Genomic DNA, 16,383 nt, shown 5'->3' with positions numbered 1-16,383 from the left:
AATTGATACCTTGAACCAAGATTGGGAGCAGAATAGAATAAATTTGAGAAGTTGGGCCAATATTAATTCAACTTTGTATCTGGTCAGTTTGAAATGGTGTTGAATTTTTATGTATTAATGATAAGCAAGGAGGTTGGGATTTCAGATGTAGAATTTATGATTTAAGAATTATTAATGTATAAGTATTAAAAATAATAATAATTAATATTTATTGAAAACTGTGAACTCTGTGCTAAACAGTTTGTATGCCTTATCTCACTTAAGGCCCTCAGCATCCCCAGGAGAAAGGTACTATGATCAGCTTCCTCTCACAGGTGGGGAAATCAGGCCCAGAACAGATAAGTAACTTGCCCCAGGTCACCTGATGAAGTGGTCAGCAAGGGTTTGACTCCAGGCAATTTTATGCTGGAGTCTACACTCTTTATTCTTTTTTGGACTATTTCCAAGGCAAAGGCTGAAGCTATGAGGTTGACCAAGAGAGCATGGTGAGAAAGAGGATGTGTCCAATAGGGATGTTTCTGACCTAACCTTCCACATTCTTTTACTCAACTGCTTATTGCCAACAGTTCCCTCTTTGTAAAACAAAATAGTAAGGACTCAGTAGATGTTGGGTGAGTGAATGAAAAATTGGATGTTAGAGGTTCAGGCTTTGTGGCCAGACAGTAGAGGAAGGTTCACTGGCTCAGGCTGTCTTAACAGCAAGGTACTCAAACCCACAGTTCGCAAAGAAAACCGGATGCATCAGAATCACCTGGGGTGGTTTCTTAAAAACAGACTCCCAACTCCCAGCCCTGACCCACTGCAAAGCGAATCGGGGTCAGCCTGGCATTCCGTGTCCTTAATAAATGCCTGGGAGATTCAGATGGGCAGCCAGTTCGTTACCCACTACATTGACCAACCAAGTTTGCCTGGGATTGAAATGTGGTATTTTTGTTACATAAAGTGCAGCCATAAAGGAATGAGATTGGTTTTCTTGTGTGTGTCCTAAACCAGCTGATGATTTTAAAAGAGGAATTCCCCAAATGTTTAGAGCAATCACAGGCTCGGTGAGGTAATTACGTAGCCTCCCCAAGTGACTGTTTTGTAGGGAAATGCTCATTTGGATTTGTAGTTTCTGGTGTGTTTAATAAAACCACTTTCATTACTAAAACTGCGTCCCTTCATAAATGTGGTTTTTCTGGATAAAAAGGAAAACATAGAGGAGCAGAGCATTCATCCGACATTATTACTATGTGTTCTCCACTTCATCGTTACTCTCTGTGTTTGGAGAGGAGTCAATTGGGTCATTTTCTGAGCTCCATGGACCAGCATCATTCCTGCGTATATTTGAATTGTTCACAACACTTTGACCTTTACCAGAGAACAGCTCTACATTGATGCCAAGCATTGTTATTATATAGTAGAGCCTTTGTGAAATGGTGGGGGAGGACCCAACTACACCTGTGCTACAGGCTGACTGCCATTAGAATTCTATAGAACATTTCTCAGAGTATGATTTGACCTATGGAGAATCTGAATCCAGGCAATGATGAACATTGCTATATCAGGGGTCTGCTGAATTTTTATATCTTAGCTTGGTCTGGTTTGGTAAATGCAAAAGAGTTTCTGGGCCTGATACATTAGACCTCTGTGCAATTAATTCATGGCTGTCCACATTTCTAGTAGATTTCACGTATACTGTTGGAAACATCCACCATATATACTTTATCTCACAATAATTACACAGAAAATTAAAAAGAATCAATTCCAGTTTCACAATATTTCGGCTTAACCATTTTTTTGCTCTGCATACAGGTCTAATTGCTTTAATTCTCATTTTATCTTTCTATAAGGTAGGGATCGTATTCACTTCATTAGATCATTGTAAGCGATAACTAGAATTAGAAAAGATTTCCTTAAAGGGGACATACCTGTGGAGAAGTTTCCTTCATTTGAATTCTTCCAGGCATATTTCTTTTTGGCCCTTCATTCATTCCTTTAATACATATTTATTGAACACCTACTTTGGGCCAGTTATGCTTCTAGGTGCTGGAGATCTCACTGGGAAAAAAATAGCCAGAAAATGCCATGTCTCATACAGCATCCAGACATAGAGGGCGAGGCAAACAGTAAAGGGAATAAGTAAGTCAGTTACAAAGTATGTTAGAAGCCGTTAAGGTCTACAGGGAAAACAAAGCAGGAAAAGCAGGTGGGGAGGAGTGGGTTGGGGAGCAGGTGGTGATTCAGTTTTTTTTATATTTTATTTTTATTGGCGTAGAGTTGATTTACAATGTTGTGTTAGTTTCAGGTGTACAGCAAAGTGATTCAGTTATACATATACATATATTCATTCTTTTTCAGATTCGTTTCCCATGTAAGTTATCCCAGAATACTGAGTAGAGTTTCCTGTGCTCTACAGTAGGTCCTCGTTGGTTATCTATCTAATATATAGTAGTGTGTGTCTGTTCATCCCAAGCTCCTGATTTATCACCCCACCCCCACGTTTCCCCTTTGGTAACCATAAGTATGTTTTCGATATCTGTAAGTCTGTTTCTATTTTGCAAACAAAAATCTTTTTTAAAAATTAGATTCCACCTATGAATGATATCATATGATATTTGTTTTTCTCTTATGGGGCTCCTCTCTGAGAGGGTAAACACTTCAACAAAATCCTGAGGGAAGTGAGGACAGCCAGGGCAGCTTTTATGGAATAGCATTCCGTGGGACATTAGTCCTAAGAAATGCTGAGCTTAAAAAGTGTTTCACTATTTAATAAGTTGGGAAATACATTTTAGAGATTTATAATGCTTGTTAGCATATTAAATAATTTGAAAAGGCCTGCTAGAAAGAAACCTATTTAACTCAAACATATTTACAAATATTTTCTTCCCTCCCTCCCTCCCTCCCCCCTCTCCCTCCCCTCTCCCCTCCTCCCTCTTCCTCCCTCCCTCCCCCTCCCTCTTCCTCCCTCCCTCCCCTCTCCCTCCCCCCTCTTCCTCCCTCTTCCTCTCTCCCCTCCTCCCTCTTCCTCCCTCCCTCCCCTCTCCCTCCCCCCTCTTCCTCCCTCTTCCTCTCTCCCCTCCTCCCTCTTCCTCCCTCCCTCCCCCTCCCTCCCCCTCCCTCTTCCTCCCTCCCTCCCCTCTCCCTCCCCCCTCTTCCTCCCTCTTCCTGTCTCCCCCTCCCTCCCTCCCTCTCCCTCCCCTCTTCCTCCCTCCCTCCCCCTCCCCTCTCCCTCCCTCTTCCTTCCCCCCTCCCCTCTTCCTCCCTCCCTCCCCCTCCCTTCCTCCCTCCCCTCTCCCACCCTCCCTCCCCCTCCCTTCCTCTTCCTTCCTCCCTCCCCTCTCCCACCCTCCCTCCCCTCTTCCTCCTTCCCCCCTCCCTCCCCCTCCCTCCCTCTTCCTCCCTCTCCTTCTTTCCTAATAAGCCAGAGCAGCCACCATAGCTCTAAACCAACCCTCAAATGTGCATACAACCCTGCTGACTGATGATCACTAGGGCTTCCGAGGCAGAACAGTCCAGGGAAAATGCCTCCATTCTGGGACCCTGAACCTAAGTATGAGACCTGCATCTGCCACTTTGTCCCTCAGCAAATTGAACTTTCCTTATTTTTGGTTTCATCATCTCTAAGTTGGGCATCATAAGAATGCCAACTAGGTGGGGTTGTTGTAAGGGTTAAATAACACCCAGTGTTAATGCCTTTCTGAACTGTAGAGTCCTCCAAATACAGGTGTCTTATGTGCTTCTTTATTCGCTTTTTTGGAACCCGGGATGAGTCAGTCCACGGTTATTACCCTGTCTGGGGTTCATTTATAAAGAGCTTGCCAAAGGAGTGTTGAAGGAGAAAGAGTGAACATTCAGCATCTGTGAGAGAGTGAAGAGCTGCCCTCCTGGACCGGAATCCAAACCCCGGGCCTTATTAGTATCAGGCTCCAATCAGCTAAAGTAACGAATCACAGGCCCATTTCTTTACATGAGCTAGTGGTTCCCAAACTTGGGAGCATACCAGACTCACTTGGGAGTTTTAAAAACATACTGTCGCCTGTCTCCAACCCAGACATTCTGACTTTGTTGCTGTGGGCTGTGACTTGAGCATCAGGAAAAGCTTTCCAAGTGATTCCAGTATACGGCAAAGTTTGGAGACCACTGCTTTAAACCAATCCCTGTGATCCTCCTTTTCAGCAGCCTGGTCAAGAAAAAAGCTTCCGTACCAGAATGTTCATTGCAGCTCTATTTACAATAGGCAGGACATGGAAGCAACCTAAGTGTCCAGTGACAGATGGATGGATAAAGAAGATGTGGCACATATATACAATGGAATATTACTCAGCCATAAAAAGAAACGAAATTGAGTTATTTGTAGTGGGGTGGATGGACCTAGAGTCTGTCACACAGAGTGAAGTAAGTCAGAAAGACAAAAACAAATACCGTATGCTAACACATATATATGGAATCTAAAAAAAAAAAAATGGTTCTGAAGAACCTAGGGGCAGGACAGGAATAAAGACGCAGACGTAGAGAATGGATTTGAGGACACGGGGAGGGGGAAGGGTAAGCTGGGACGAAGTGAGAGAGTAGCATTGACATATGTACACTACCAAATGTAAAATAGATAGCTAGTGGGAAGCAGCTGCATAGCACAGGGAGATCAGCTCAGTGCTTTGTGACCACCTAGAGGGGTGGAATAGGGAGGGTGGGAGGGAGACGCAAGAGGTATGGGGATATATGTATATGTATAGCTGATTCACTTTGTTATAAAGCAGAAACTAACGCACCATTGTAAAGCAATTATACTCCAATAAAGATGTTAAAAATAATAATAATAATTTTAAAAAAAGAGAAAAGCTTCCAAGTAGATCGTTGTTAGAAATCGGTGAGTTATATTCTTTTTTTCTTCTGGGAAGGAAAACAAGAAAGAAGGAAGAAAGGGAGGCATGGAGGGGAGGGAGGAGTATTTGTGTTTATCAATTGCCTATTTGGACAAGGCATTGTGCCTTCATGTGCATTTAATCTTCCCGATAACTCTGATACTTAAATAGTATGAACCCATTTTAAAGATGCAATCACTGATCATAGAGAGCTTAAGATATTTCCTAAGGAATTTGAAACAGGACATTGGTCCTGTTTTTCTTGGTCCTTTCCACCACACCGTGACAGCCATTCAACGTTTCTTTAGGCTCACAATGCTTCCCCCACCCTCTTTTTCCTCTCCTTAGCTTTCTGGTAAAACCTGGTATGCAGCATTTCTGTATCAGTGGCAAATGAAGTCAGTGTTACATTTTTTTTGGAGGGAGAGGCAGTTTTGCATTTTAAGCTTAAATATGATGGGGAAATGACATACTTTATTCCCTTATAATAACTGTACACATAAGGCAGCTTAATTAACAGTAAATGTAGGAGTTTTCTGAGAGAGGCCCTTTCTAAGCAAAGCACCCGTACCCTATAGCTTCAGGCCTATCAGTAAGGCTGGCCCTGCTTTTTCCATTTCCCAGATTAGCTAAAGACTTCATGGAATAGGAACAGATGCAGGCAGATGCTGTCCCTTGATAATAGTTTATTCATTGAACATTTATGGAGCACCTACTGTGTGCTAGGCACTAAGAATAAAAAGAAACATGTGTGACACTAAAGGCAGTTACAGCTGAGCAGCAAAGACAGATGTAGTAACCATAATTAAAATATGATAAATATAGTCGTGGAAGCGCATTGATGGAGGTAAAGAGGAAGGCCTGATGGGCCACGCTGGGCTCTGGCAGGGAGGGGAGGGGGCTGGCATCTTGGCATCAAGGTGACTTTTGAAGCGTGTGGTTGGGTCCAGTCATTGCACCCCTTTGACGATTACCTAACCACCAATGCTTGAAAGATCCTTCCCTGAGGATGGTAGGAAAGCTATTAAAGAGGAAATCCAGGTTGTAAGAAGTTGAATGACTTGTCCAGGGTCGCAGAAGCCGTCAGAGGTAGAAATTAGACTCCCACTCGTGTGTTCTGACTCCAAGTTTTAGTGTTCTTTCCATGACGCCGAGTTTCCTCTGCTGGTTCAGCTTCTGGCAGGGCCACAGAGCTGAGAACATAGCTGGTGACTTGTAGCGTCAGGTGACATCTTGATTATTTTTTCCAGTTGAACCTGGTTGCCAAGGAAAATTTTCTCCCTTCTGAACCTGGGCAGTGAATATCTCAGATGAAAATAGAGCCTTAAAATGAAAGAAATCCAGAAAACCCCAGGTATAAAATAAAATCTGAGATGTATCGCCCTATTCAGAAATTTATGGTATAAATACAGGTGTCCATAAATATTTAAAATCATCAACACCCTTTTGCCTTGGGTGTTAATATAATTTCATATTTTACAAATTAGGTTTTGTTCAAATAAGTGTAATTTTATTTCAGATGCTTCTAACCACCTCCCCCCCATCTATATTACCAGTTTAAGCCATTGCCAATTTACTAATGATTCCCAAATAAATTTCTCCACCCACAGATTTCTTCTAAATCTTTCCTGGTAGAAAGATTTAGAAGAATATGGCTGTTCCACAGGCCGTTAAGCCTTGTATATCCCGAACCAAATTCATTATTTTCTTTACGTAGCCTTTATTTGTATCTCTTTGACGTGCTATCATTAATTCAGTTGCCCAAGTCAGACACTAAGGTCTGTTGATTCCAGCTTTCCTGCCAAATACCCTCCCATCCCTCTTCCCCACCTCACTGCCGCAATTCTGCCACAGCCCCCATTCTTTGGCACCTAACAGCTGCCATGGATCTTAACTGTCCTCCCTGAAACAATGAGTATTTTCCCACACTAATCCATCTTTCTTAGCGCACAGAGCATTGTCCAGCCAGCTTAAACCAAACCAGAAGGCTTTTCTTATTTTAATTCAGTATTCAAATCTCTCTAAAAGGCTGGTCCATTTTCCCTTGTCAGTTAAGTAAAATACCTTGAAGATAAATTTCTTTGATGATTGAAGCTTTTATTGTGCCTCAAGGCCATCATTCTGAATACTGGTGATTATTATATACTCCCCATGTTGTAGGCAGCATGACATTTGGCTTAAATGGATGTGTTATTCTCTTTTAAGTTCAGTTTTAAAATAAACTTCTTACATCAGTGGTTCTTAACCTTTCTGGAGTCATGAACCCTTTTGAGAATGTGGTGAAACTTAAGGGTCTTCTCTTGAGAACAATGCACAGGCACACACACATACACACATATTTTGCCTACAACTTCAAGACTTTCAATTCATCCATGGATCCCTAGAACAATCATGAAATCTGGGTTGAGGACCCCTGCGTTATATGAAATTGTTTTCTTTCTTTCATGTCAGAGGCATGGTATACATTTCTATTTTAAGGAAATGTTCTTATGAAGTTGGTCCCACTTGATTTGATTAGCTGTAATACTTGCCCACCGTCTGGACCCTGATTTCAAGAATGGCCTGGCATAGGGCCATTTACCTGTATCGTCTTCTTGATTACACCCTTAACTAGCTGTAGGACTTTGTGATGTCCTATAACTAGCAAGATACAGTAGAAATCAGCTTAGATCCTTAGTCAGGGGGCCTAAATTCTCGTCTCTATATGCTCTGCTAAGTTTATAAAATTTTTTTAGAAACACAACTCTAGTGTAAAATGAGGCACGTCTGCCATGATGGTATTTCGTTGTATTGGAAGAGTGCTTTCACTCCTGCTATTTCACTTTATCCTAACAAAGACCTGATGAGAAGGTCGATGAGTTATGTCTTCAATGCATAGGGATAAATAAGGAAAGGAACACAGACAGAGACTTGATCCAAATTAGTTACATCAGGAAATATGTAAGAGGTCCCATTCTGGCTCTAGCCCCCAACTGCTCTTCAACTAACTTCATGATTTAATTCAAGCTACAGGTGATCAAGTCATCAACGCAAAAACGGTTGGACCAATTTACATCAAATGAGGTCTGTGCAACAATCTGATTGATTGTGGTAGGGAGAAAAGAAGTTGTAGGCAGGCATGAATGATGACTATTAACATTTTGGCTGATTTGGTCAGCTACTAGTACACTCAGTTATTAATCATTTTATCTCATATAAAAGCGGCCATCTTGGAAAAGCTAGGAAGTTTGAACATATTTTGGTGTACAGAGTTTTTTCTGAGCTACCCTTAACTATACTCAGAAGTTAGAAATACGATCTTTGTTAATTTTACCTGAGCTACCCAGCATATGTTTGGTATCCTCCAAAAAACCAGTCTTACTAGGCTGATTACATCTTTCCTTGTGCAAGAAGGAAACTGCAGCCCAGAATCATGAAATCATTTGCCTGAGGTCACCCACAGCTGATCAGAAGCACATCCAGAGAAGATCACAGGGGACTACTCATCCCCACTTATTTTCCTATCTTTTTAAGCAGGAAAATTAATATCTTGACACGTAGAAAATTCAACATCCAACAGAGAAAGGCTCGTAACAGCTGAAAAGTCATAATCAAGTTTACAATTGCCTTCCAAATACTACAGTTATATATGTGTCCGCCCCCCCCACACCTCCAGCACACACGCTCTCATTAAGTTCTACCTCATCATAATATGCTTCTCCAATTAAATAGCTTCACCTTTGGCCTTACTTGCTTTTTCCTAGGGCCTGTCTGAAATATGGAGAAATAAGCTTGTCATTTCTCCAGTTAAAAGGATAAAACTGTTGCTACTTAAAACTTCCAATTTCTGTCAAATTGAACATTGGCATCGTAGCTCTCCAAAGGGCAGTTTTGTGTCAATGAGTGCATCAGAAGCTATTTTATGAGAGCCTGTGTTGTACTTGGCACTTTGTTAGGCAAGCCAGAAGAGACGGGAAAAAAAAAAAATCCATAATCCTGTTAGAAAGGAATTGGGAGGTGGTGATTAAAAAAGCAAACCCCTGAAGCGGTTAGATAACATTGATGTCATATGTAGAAGTGAACATTCCAGAACAGAGAGAGACAATGATCAGTACACTCGAGAATAGTAAATAATGACTTTGTGGGCAAAATAGGATTTGAACTTGGACTTGACCAATGACATTGAAGGCTTGGGCAATGATATTGGAGTAGGAGTTAACAGAGGGTGTGAGATGGGCAATGTATGACCAGCCTGACTGCAAGATTCGACTAGTTAGGATGCAAGTTGAGTTGGTTAGGTGGGTAGATAGGCAAAGAGAGTGATAATGAGGGCTCAAGGCCCTTGAATTTGAATCCCAGCTGGGTAACTTTGGGCAAATTACTTAACTTCTCTGTGCCTCCGTTTCCTTGGATAAAATGGGAATACCAATAATCCCTCTCTCATATTGTTGTTGAAAAGATTTAATTGGAGTTACAAGTTCCAAACACAAGTAAAGTTTAGAACAGTGCCTTCTATGTGTTCCATCCACCTTAGTAAGCGTTTTTACACCCTTTGGTTTGGTTGGGAAGTTAAACTGAACGTGCTCCAACAATATTAACTATTATATTCAGGGTGAAGCCAGAAAATAAAGACCTGAAAGTGGTCTGAGGAGTTTGAACTTGAATAAACAACAGAGAGCCATTCTCAGGCAGAATTGGATTTAGAAAAGCTGGGCTTAGAAGGGATCTATTCAAACCTCCAGAGAACTTGAGTACCTTGCCTTCTACACTTTACTAGTTGCTCAAAGAGCTCAGCCCTGGGGAAGGAAACCATTTGGTCACCTTCACTGGCATGTGGATTGGTGACAAACAGCACAGAAGGCAATTGTCTGAAAAAAAAAATTGGACTTCAAGGGATTAAAGTTAGTCAAATTTTTATGGTTCTTTCTCTTGGCAGTGGGTCTTTAAGGGTCCAGTTCTGAGGTTAATAAGTAAAAAAGCTGGAGAACCAGGTTGGTAGGTTGAATATTAATGAGCCCCTCTTGGAGAGTTACTGAAAAGTCACCAGTAACATGGTGCGATGATGTCTCCTCGAATTCTGAGTAGACCCTTGCCTTCTTCAGAATCATCTTTGACCGTGATAACCTCTAAGCGCCGGACAGGTCTGCACTGATTCATCCTTTGGGCATTCCAAGGAGACAGATAAGTAGAGCCAGACAGCTATGTCCAGTTGTTTAGGGTGGTGAGGTAGACTTAACTTCTGGAATCTGTCTACTAGTCAGTAGTTCTGAGACCCTCCTTAGGTTTACTTTAGTGAGGCTCTTCTCCAATTTGAACTGTATGGTCTTTATATAATTACAATGTCTTCCCTCTGGAATTTGCTAGTGATTCGTGGTCTGTGACTCTAAAGGGAAAAGACCTAACAGGTGACTTGCCATTTTCATTAAACTGAGCCAATCTCTCAAATAGGTAAACTATTTTTAAACCTACAGCAGCTGCAGATTATTTTGGATGAGTTCAAAAGTTTTCTACCAATCAGCTTTGTTTTTCAGATATGATACTCTCCTCCATGCTTTATGTTTTGCAACCTTGGCTTCTGCTGTCATCTTTCAGGAATTTGAATCAGTGACTTTACCTGTACATGATGGTGACCAAGGTCAACAAGAGGCTTGGGGAAAAAAAATTCCTAAGCCCGTTCTACTACTCCAAATGGGGAATCAGCGATAAAGAAGGGCCATGTATTTGCCAAACCTCGTGCTAGATATTTATTTTTCAGTAATGCATACATAGTGATTAATATACACAATATTATGATTAACAGATGCTACGGAAAACATACCAAACAATGTGCAAAGGACACAAACTAGGTACGACAAAAAGACATGCTCTCTGCTTTACCTGTCATGTAGCCACACCATCTAAAATACATTCTCATGTTTGCAGAAATAAATATTAAGGATTATTTGTGAGAACTTCCCTACTGATTCCCGAGAACCTAATTATAGAAATGACAAATATAGTGAATGACCAGCAATATCTTTGTATTAAAAAAAAAAAAAAGTTTTCTTGCTGTTGTAGAAGAATTCAAATAAAGCTAGTTATCCTTTCTGCCCTTTTAAACTGCCCTTGTGGGTCAGATGCCTGGGCACCCCCCCCCCAAATTTCCGGATGTGTCCAGAAAGCCCCTCTTATAGGGGCTTGGCCTTTTCTGTCTCTCTCTCTTTTTCTTCCCTACCCCCTGCCCATTTTTAAAGGGCTTTAAAGAACATCTCTGGGAGACGAAAATAGCTCCAGTTGTGAGAGGCCTACACACTGGGAATGCAACTGAGAGATGCAAGTCAGCAAGTGCGAGCCGAGAGCAGGGGTGTCTGGCCCCGGGGGGATGCTCCTTGCCGTCTGGGTGCCGCCTCTCTGCCTGGGCCTGGTGGGTAGAAGGGAAAATGGTTTTTCAGGGGTGGGCGGTAGGTCGGGTAGGTTTGGGGTCCGGCCTTGTTAGGAATGGAGACCCCAGCGTTCGGGGCCGAGGGGGCTCTTCCTTCCCCTCCCCCCAGGTTTTAAAAAACGTCTTTTGCCCAGCCGGGGATTGGCGACGGTCAAAAGGGAGCTGTTGGCACTGAATGTCACCCTGAAGGTAAAATGAAAGACAAAAGATGAACGCATGCTTGCTTTCCGTTCGCAGCGGCGGCGGCTGCAGCGGCAGTAGCAACAGCAGGATTTAAAGGGGAAAAAAAAAAACCCCACAAAAAAACCCCCACGCACAGACACACATAAATACACACCCAGAGGCGTCAATTATGCCAACGCAGTAATGCAATCAAATCATGACAGTAACGGGAATTTTTTTTTTTTTTTTTTTTTTGCGTGGGGGAAATCTAGATATTTATTTTGCAAAAGGGAGAGAGAGAAAGGCATGCAAACAGAAACGTGCACATACCACGTAACCACCCGAGGAGAACCTGGCAGCCTCTCTCTTCTTCTGCCAAGTTATCATTGAGAAAACAGACAGGCATCATGACGTCCTGGGTCACAGGGAGTGCGGACCGACGCTACCAAGAGCAAAGGGAGGCGCCCGGGCGCTCCGGCTAGCGGCGGGCGCCCCTCGGCCCCTGGCCGCCCGGCTCGGTGAGTGCACAGCCGCGCGGGACGCGGACCCCGGGGGCCAGGCCGGCCCCGCACCCGCGGGGGCCCAGCGGGGGGCCGTGCCCTTGGTCCCGGCGCGCCGGCAGGCACCCCCTCGCCCGCCCGAGGTCGCGGGAGCCCAGTTAAAGGAGGCGTGTGTAAGATGTGCAATGTTCCTGCATGGGGGTTTTGTAGACTTTCCCAGCCAAAGCGACCGGCTTCGGCTTCTTTAAAATCCCCGACGACTCACCTGCTTAACCTGCTGCAGTTCTGACCCTGCCAAGGTAACTGGTCCAAATCCTTATCATCAACATCTGCAGACAGACATTTGCATCTGGGGCATCCTTGATTTGCAGTCCTGGTGGAAATCTCTATTGCTCCCCGCCCCACCCCCCCGCCTTCCCCCCTTCACTTGTTTAGAGTCTCTTGGAGGAAAAAAAAAAAAAGCAACCCTCCCTCCATCACACAACCATAAGTCCTATCCCGCTGTTGTAGACTCGCCTTACCATGACTGCAAAACTGTCAGCGCGTGTTCTAGAGACACTGACCAATTCTCATTTCCATGAGATTTGTTCTTTAAAACACCTCTCCCATCCCCCTTCCTGGATAGAGACTTCAGGGCTTGGGAAAGTGGCAAAGAGTGAGGGCAGAGTTAGGGCGCTGGGACTGGGATGGGTGCGGGGTGGGGGGGAGTCCTCCGGTCTTAGGGGGCGAGGGGATCCGGGGAAGGGGTCGTTGGGGAGAGGGTGGTGTCAGGAGTTGAGGACCGCTGTCGTGGGCTGGCAAATTCTTCTGGTGCTTGCTGCTGCCGTAGTCCTAGGTGTCTCCTGCCTGTCCTCTACGCCTCATTCCCTGTCTCCCCAACCCGTTCACCTTCCGTGGGAGTCTCTGAAGTTACACGGAGGTCACCCGACCGTCGTGTCATTTTAAGTATTTCAAACCACCTACCCCCTTCCACCCCTCAAGTCTGTCTGATGCGTGCCGGATAGACCCTCGCCCCCCGCCCCACCCCCATGCTTGGTGATGGGAGATTCTCAGAGAGAGAAAGACACAGAGGGCAAAGCTCTCTCCTCCCATTCTCTTCCCTTCTGGCAACCTTTTCCTAGCTGCACCCCTCCCCCATTCAGAATCTTAATGAACAATTCTGGAAAAGTCCGGAAGGGCCTGGAGAAACCCCTCGCATGCCTCACTGCTGTGGAATGATTATGTCTGTGTTTATTTCTTGTGCTTGCTTGGGTTATGTTGTGAATTGCCACATGGGTTGGCTTAAGCTAGGGAGGCTTGTTTGCTGTGTGTTGGTATTGTAGTACCAGGACCAGTGGCCACACAAAAAGACACAGGCAGACACAGAAAGCACAGGATTTTTCTACTCTAAACCAGAGGGCAGTGTTGAAAATAACACCTTCTCTCTCTCGATTAAAAAAAAAAAAAAAAAAAAAGAAAGAAAAAGGGGAAAAAGAAAGAAATTCTCAGCATGTGAGTTAAGTGCAGCTGTTAGGTCCACATATGACTTCCTGCTCTTTTCAAAACATTCCTGCTTAATACTTTAAGTCAAGAGCAAGAGACCTGGGGATGTTTTGAAGTGTTGCAAGCAGCTGAATGACTTGGTTTAGTTTTGAAGAGAGGCTCTCTTTTGTTTCTCACGCTGCCCAAAGACCAAATAGGGGACTGTGTTTGGAAAATGCCCAAATTCAGAAGCAGCAGGCAACAGAAAAGAGGAAGAAATGTCCTCCCGGGGAAGGCAGGGGATGGGATTGGGGAGTGGGGGAGAGGTGTCAGGGTTTGTTTTTTTTTTTTTCCCCTGTCCAGTAGATTTGATGTTATCAAAATGAGTTAACCAACCTGAGAAAACAGTTTTCTGTCCTTGTGGGCAAGAGAGGGAAATTTGAACAGTTCTCAGATCTGAGCTGAGGAAGGTACTTGAAAACATGGATGGAGATGAAGTCACGTGATAGGGTTTCTTTTCCTTCAAATACAAAAAGAGTTGAGTATATCATGAAACAGGCCTATGTGATCTTTGAAATATAGATTTGTCTGTCAAGCATGGCTTTGTTGTTTTTACTAAAACAATTCTCATAACTCTTTCAACTCATGTTATAGAGAATTAGAAGTGTGTATATTGAGAACGGTATCATATAACGCATAGAACTATCCGTTGACTGGGGAGATGAACGTAGATAAAAGATCATCTCTTTTCTTTAATAAATCAAAATAGCATTTAAATCTTCGTGCATGGTGTATACGGAAACCCGCTGGTCTTTTTAAAGGGGAGATTGCCAAGGGAGCAAAGAGACCTTCTGATGGGTGGTGCTTTAACAACAGAGAGCATATCAATCCATTTGGTTTCCATGTCTGTGCCACTCAATTTATTCTGTACAATTTTTCCAGAAATTAAAAGGTTACCAAGAGAGTTCCACGTTCCCATCTCCAACTGAGCACCACTTATTACTGCAACAGGATTTCAATATTAAGTGATCTGGAAGATATTTCATCTTTCATTTTGAGTTCTGAATTTGAATCAGCATGAGAATGGCAGGGCAGCAAGGTGAGGTATAACTAACCTCAATGGCAGGTAGTGGAAGGGCTGGGAGGGAAAGTGTTGCTGGGAAGACTATCTGGGGCTGTTCTCAGCAACCTTGTTTACAGGGACATTTCAGATGCAGCTAGAATTTTCACAAGAGCCTGCCAGAGGTAATGGGCTTATGTTTGAAATTGATCCTAAGTGTCTCTTTTTTTTCTCCTTCACGGACTTGCTATGCACCTTAGCTGAACACTCAAGGCAAAACTTTCCTTAGGCCCCATGACATTTGCTAATATAGACAAATCCCTGGATTACTGTGTCACAGGAAAGGAGGTTATTTATGAGGTTCTCCTTTGTTTGCAGATGTGTCCATGCAAGTAGCTTTAGCCCTGTTTTATTTGTTTATTTTTCAACGTCGAGCATGCTTGACTGTGTTCAATGCAAAACGAATCACATCCGAGGAAGTTAAAGTATGCCTTGCAGGTTGATCTATAAATTGGTTTCAATTAGACACTGGAGATCTCATTATCCCAGTGAGGGAAATTTATGACATAAAGTAGGAATTGTGTATTTGTTTCAAAATTGTTGGAAAACTGTGGGAACAGAAGGATTTTGAGGGAAATGCCAAAAACCACGTTAATGAAGAAAAACAATGTTGAGATACTTTTGAATAATAGATAGGATATGTGATGGTCAACCACAAGATAACATTTTTACACAGTATCTTTATGGCTTTAAATTGGCTGCATTGTCAACTAAGCCTACTCCTCTATTAAGCCATTATACTTTTCAATTATTTAACATTTCTGGCCAACCTATCGTCTGTGGTCTTTTTCTGTACACATCAGAAATGATGTGTACAGTAGTAATGGCTGGCTGCTAGTGCGGGGACTTTGCAGTGGAGAAAGGTTTAATTTTAACTTCTTGGGACAAATACTACAGAGAATGCACAGAGGAGAAAGAAAAGTTATGGAAACAGACGGAGCCCTATGCCACGGAGAAAGCTACAGCCTCGAAATGTATCTAATACAGTTTGAGTTAGTCTCACTAAGAAACCTTGACAGGATCTGCCTTCTAGGTACTGTGCATTTGGAAACACTATATCTCCATTTAAATGCAGATCTGTTTTCTCCAGGGAGCAGTTGGTGAATCCTTCCATTGAACCACTGGTATGAGGAAACCAACTGCAAATTTTTCCGTGAACAACAGAATCTGTCGTTTCGAAGATACGATGACTGAGTTTCGTAATACTGTGATTTTTTGAAATTCACTGAAAATATATCTATAAAGTCAAAATAACATACCTCTTGTGCCAACAAAGAAATTTTCTGTTGTCACTTTGTTGTCACTTTTTAAAAGCTGTGAAATAATTCTGCTTTGCAATTTAGTTTTGTTTTTTTTTAATTTTATTTATTTATTTATGTATTTATTTATGGCTGTGTTGGGTCTTCGTTTCTGTGCGAGGGCTTTCTCTAGTTGCGGCAAGCGGGGGCCACTCTTCATCGCGGTGCGCGGGCCTCTCACTATCGCAGCCTCTCTTGTTGCGGAGCACAGGCTCCAGACGCGCAGGCTCAGTAGTTGTGGCTCACGGGCCTAGTCGCTCCGCGGCATGTGGGATCCTCCCAGACCAGGGCTCGAACCCGTGTCCCCTGCACTGGCAGGCAGATTCTCAACCACTGCGCTACCAGGGAAGCCGTGGCAATTTAGTTTTAAGGTTAGCATTGCCATTCCAGTAGAGTAAGTGGCCTTAGGAATCAGAGGAGGGAATTACGTAGGCGTTCTACGTGCTCCTTTTGCTCTCAGGCTAGCAGATGGGGGCAGGGTGCTGTAGGAAAGTTGAAGGATCTTTCTCTGGAACCATCTTCTTTTGATTATTTTGAACCTAATTTGTAAGAGTATTTTGTATTGGAATCAGTAGTAGTGGTGGCCAAAAAGGAGAGC

At 43.2% G+C, this 16,383-nt stretch overlaps 1 protein-coding gene and 2 long non-coding RNA genes across 7 annotated transcripts in view; 1 reads left to right on the top strand and 2 right to left on the bottom strand.

The window, feature by feature from the left end:
• Positions 1-16,383, bottom strand: part of LOC309644699 — an 887,681-nt gene that overhangs the window by 129,297 nt on the left and 742,001 nt on the right. The window lies entirely within an intron of this gene.
• Positions 1-16,383, top strand: part of ESRRG (estrogen related receptor gamma) — a 619,726-nt gene that overhangs the window by 35,662 nt on the left and 567,681 nt on the right. The gene's annotated exons all lie outside the window — the stretch shown is intronic.
• LOC309644590 lies at positions 6,174-12,199 on the bottom strand. Of its 2 annotated transcripts, XR_014254511.1 has the most exons (3): positions 11,737-12,199; positions 11,116-11,223; positions 6,174-10,797 (listed from the first exon to the last, which is right to left on the bottom strand). It is a non-coding gene; the product is annotated as an uncharacterized lncRNA (long non-coding RNA). The 2 variants fall into 2 exon arrangements; XR_014254512.1 differs by lacking the exon at positions 6,174-10,797 and having other exon boundaries at positions 10,850-11,223.

This window comes from Balaenoptera physalus (assembly GCF_965194825.1).
Source record: "Balaenoptera physalus genome assembly, chromosome: 1".
Classification (NCBI taxonomy): Eukaryota; Metazoa; Chordata; class Mammalia; order Artiodactyla; family Balaenopteridae; genus Balaenoptera; species Balaenoptera physalus.
Note: the sequence above shows the minus strand (reverse complement) of the source record. Positions and strands in the feature narration are given on the sequence as shown.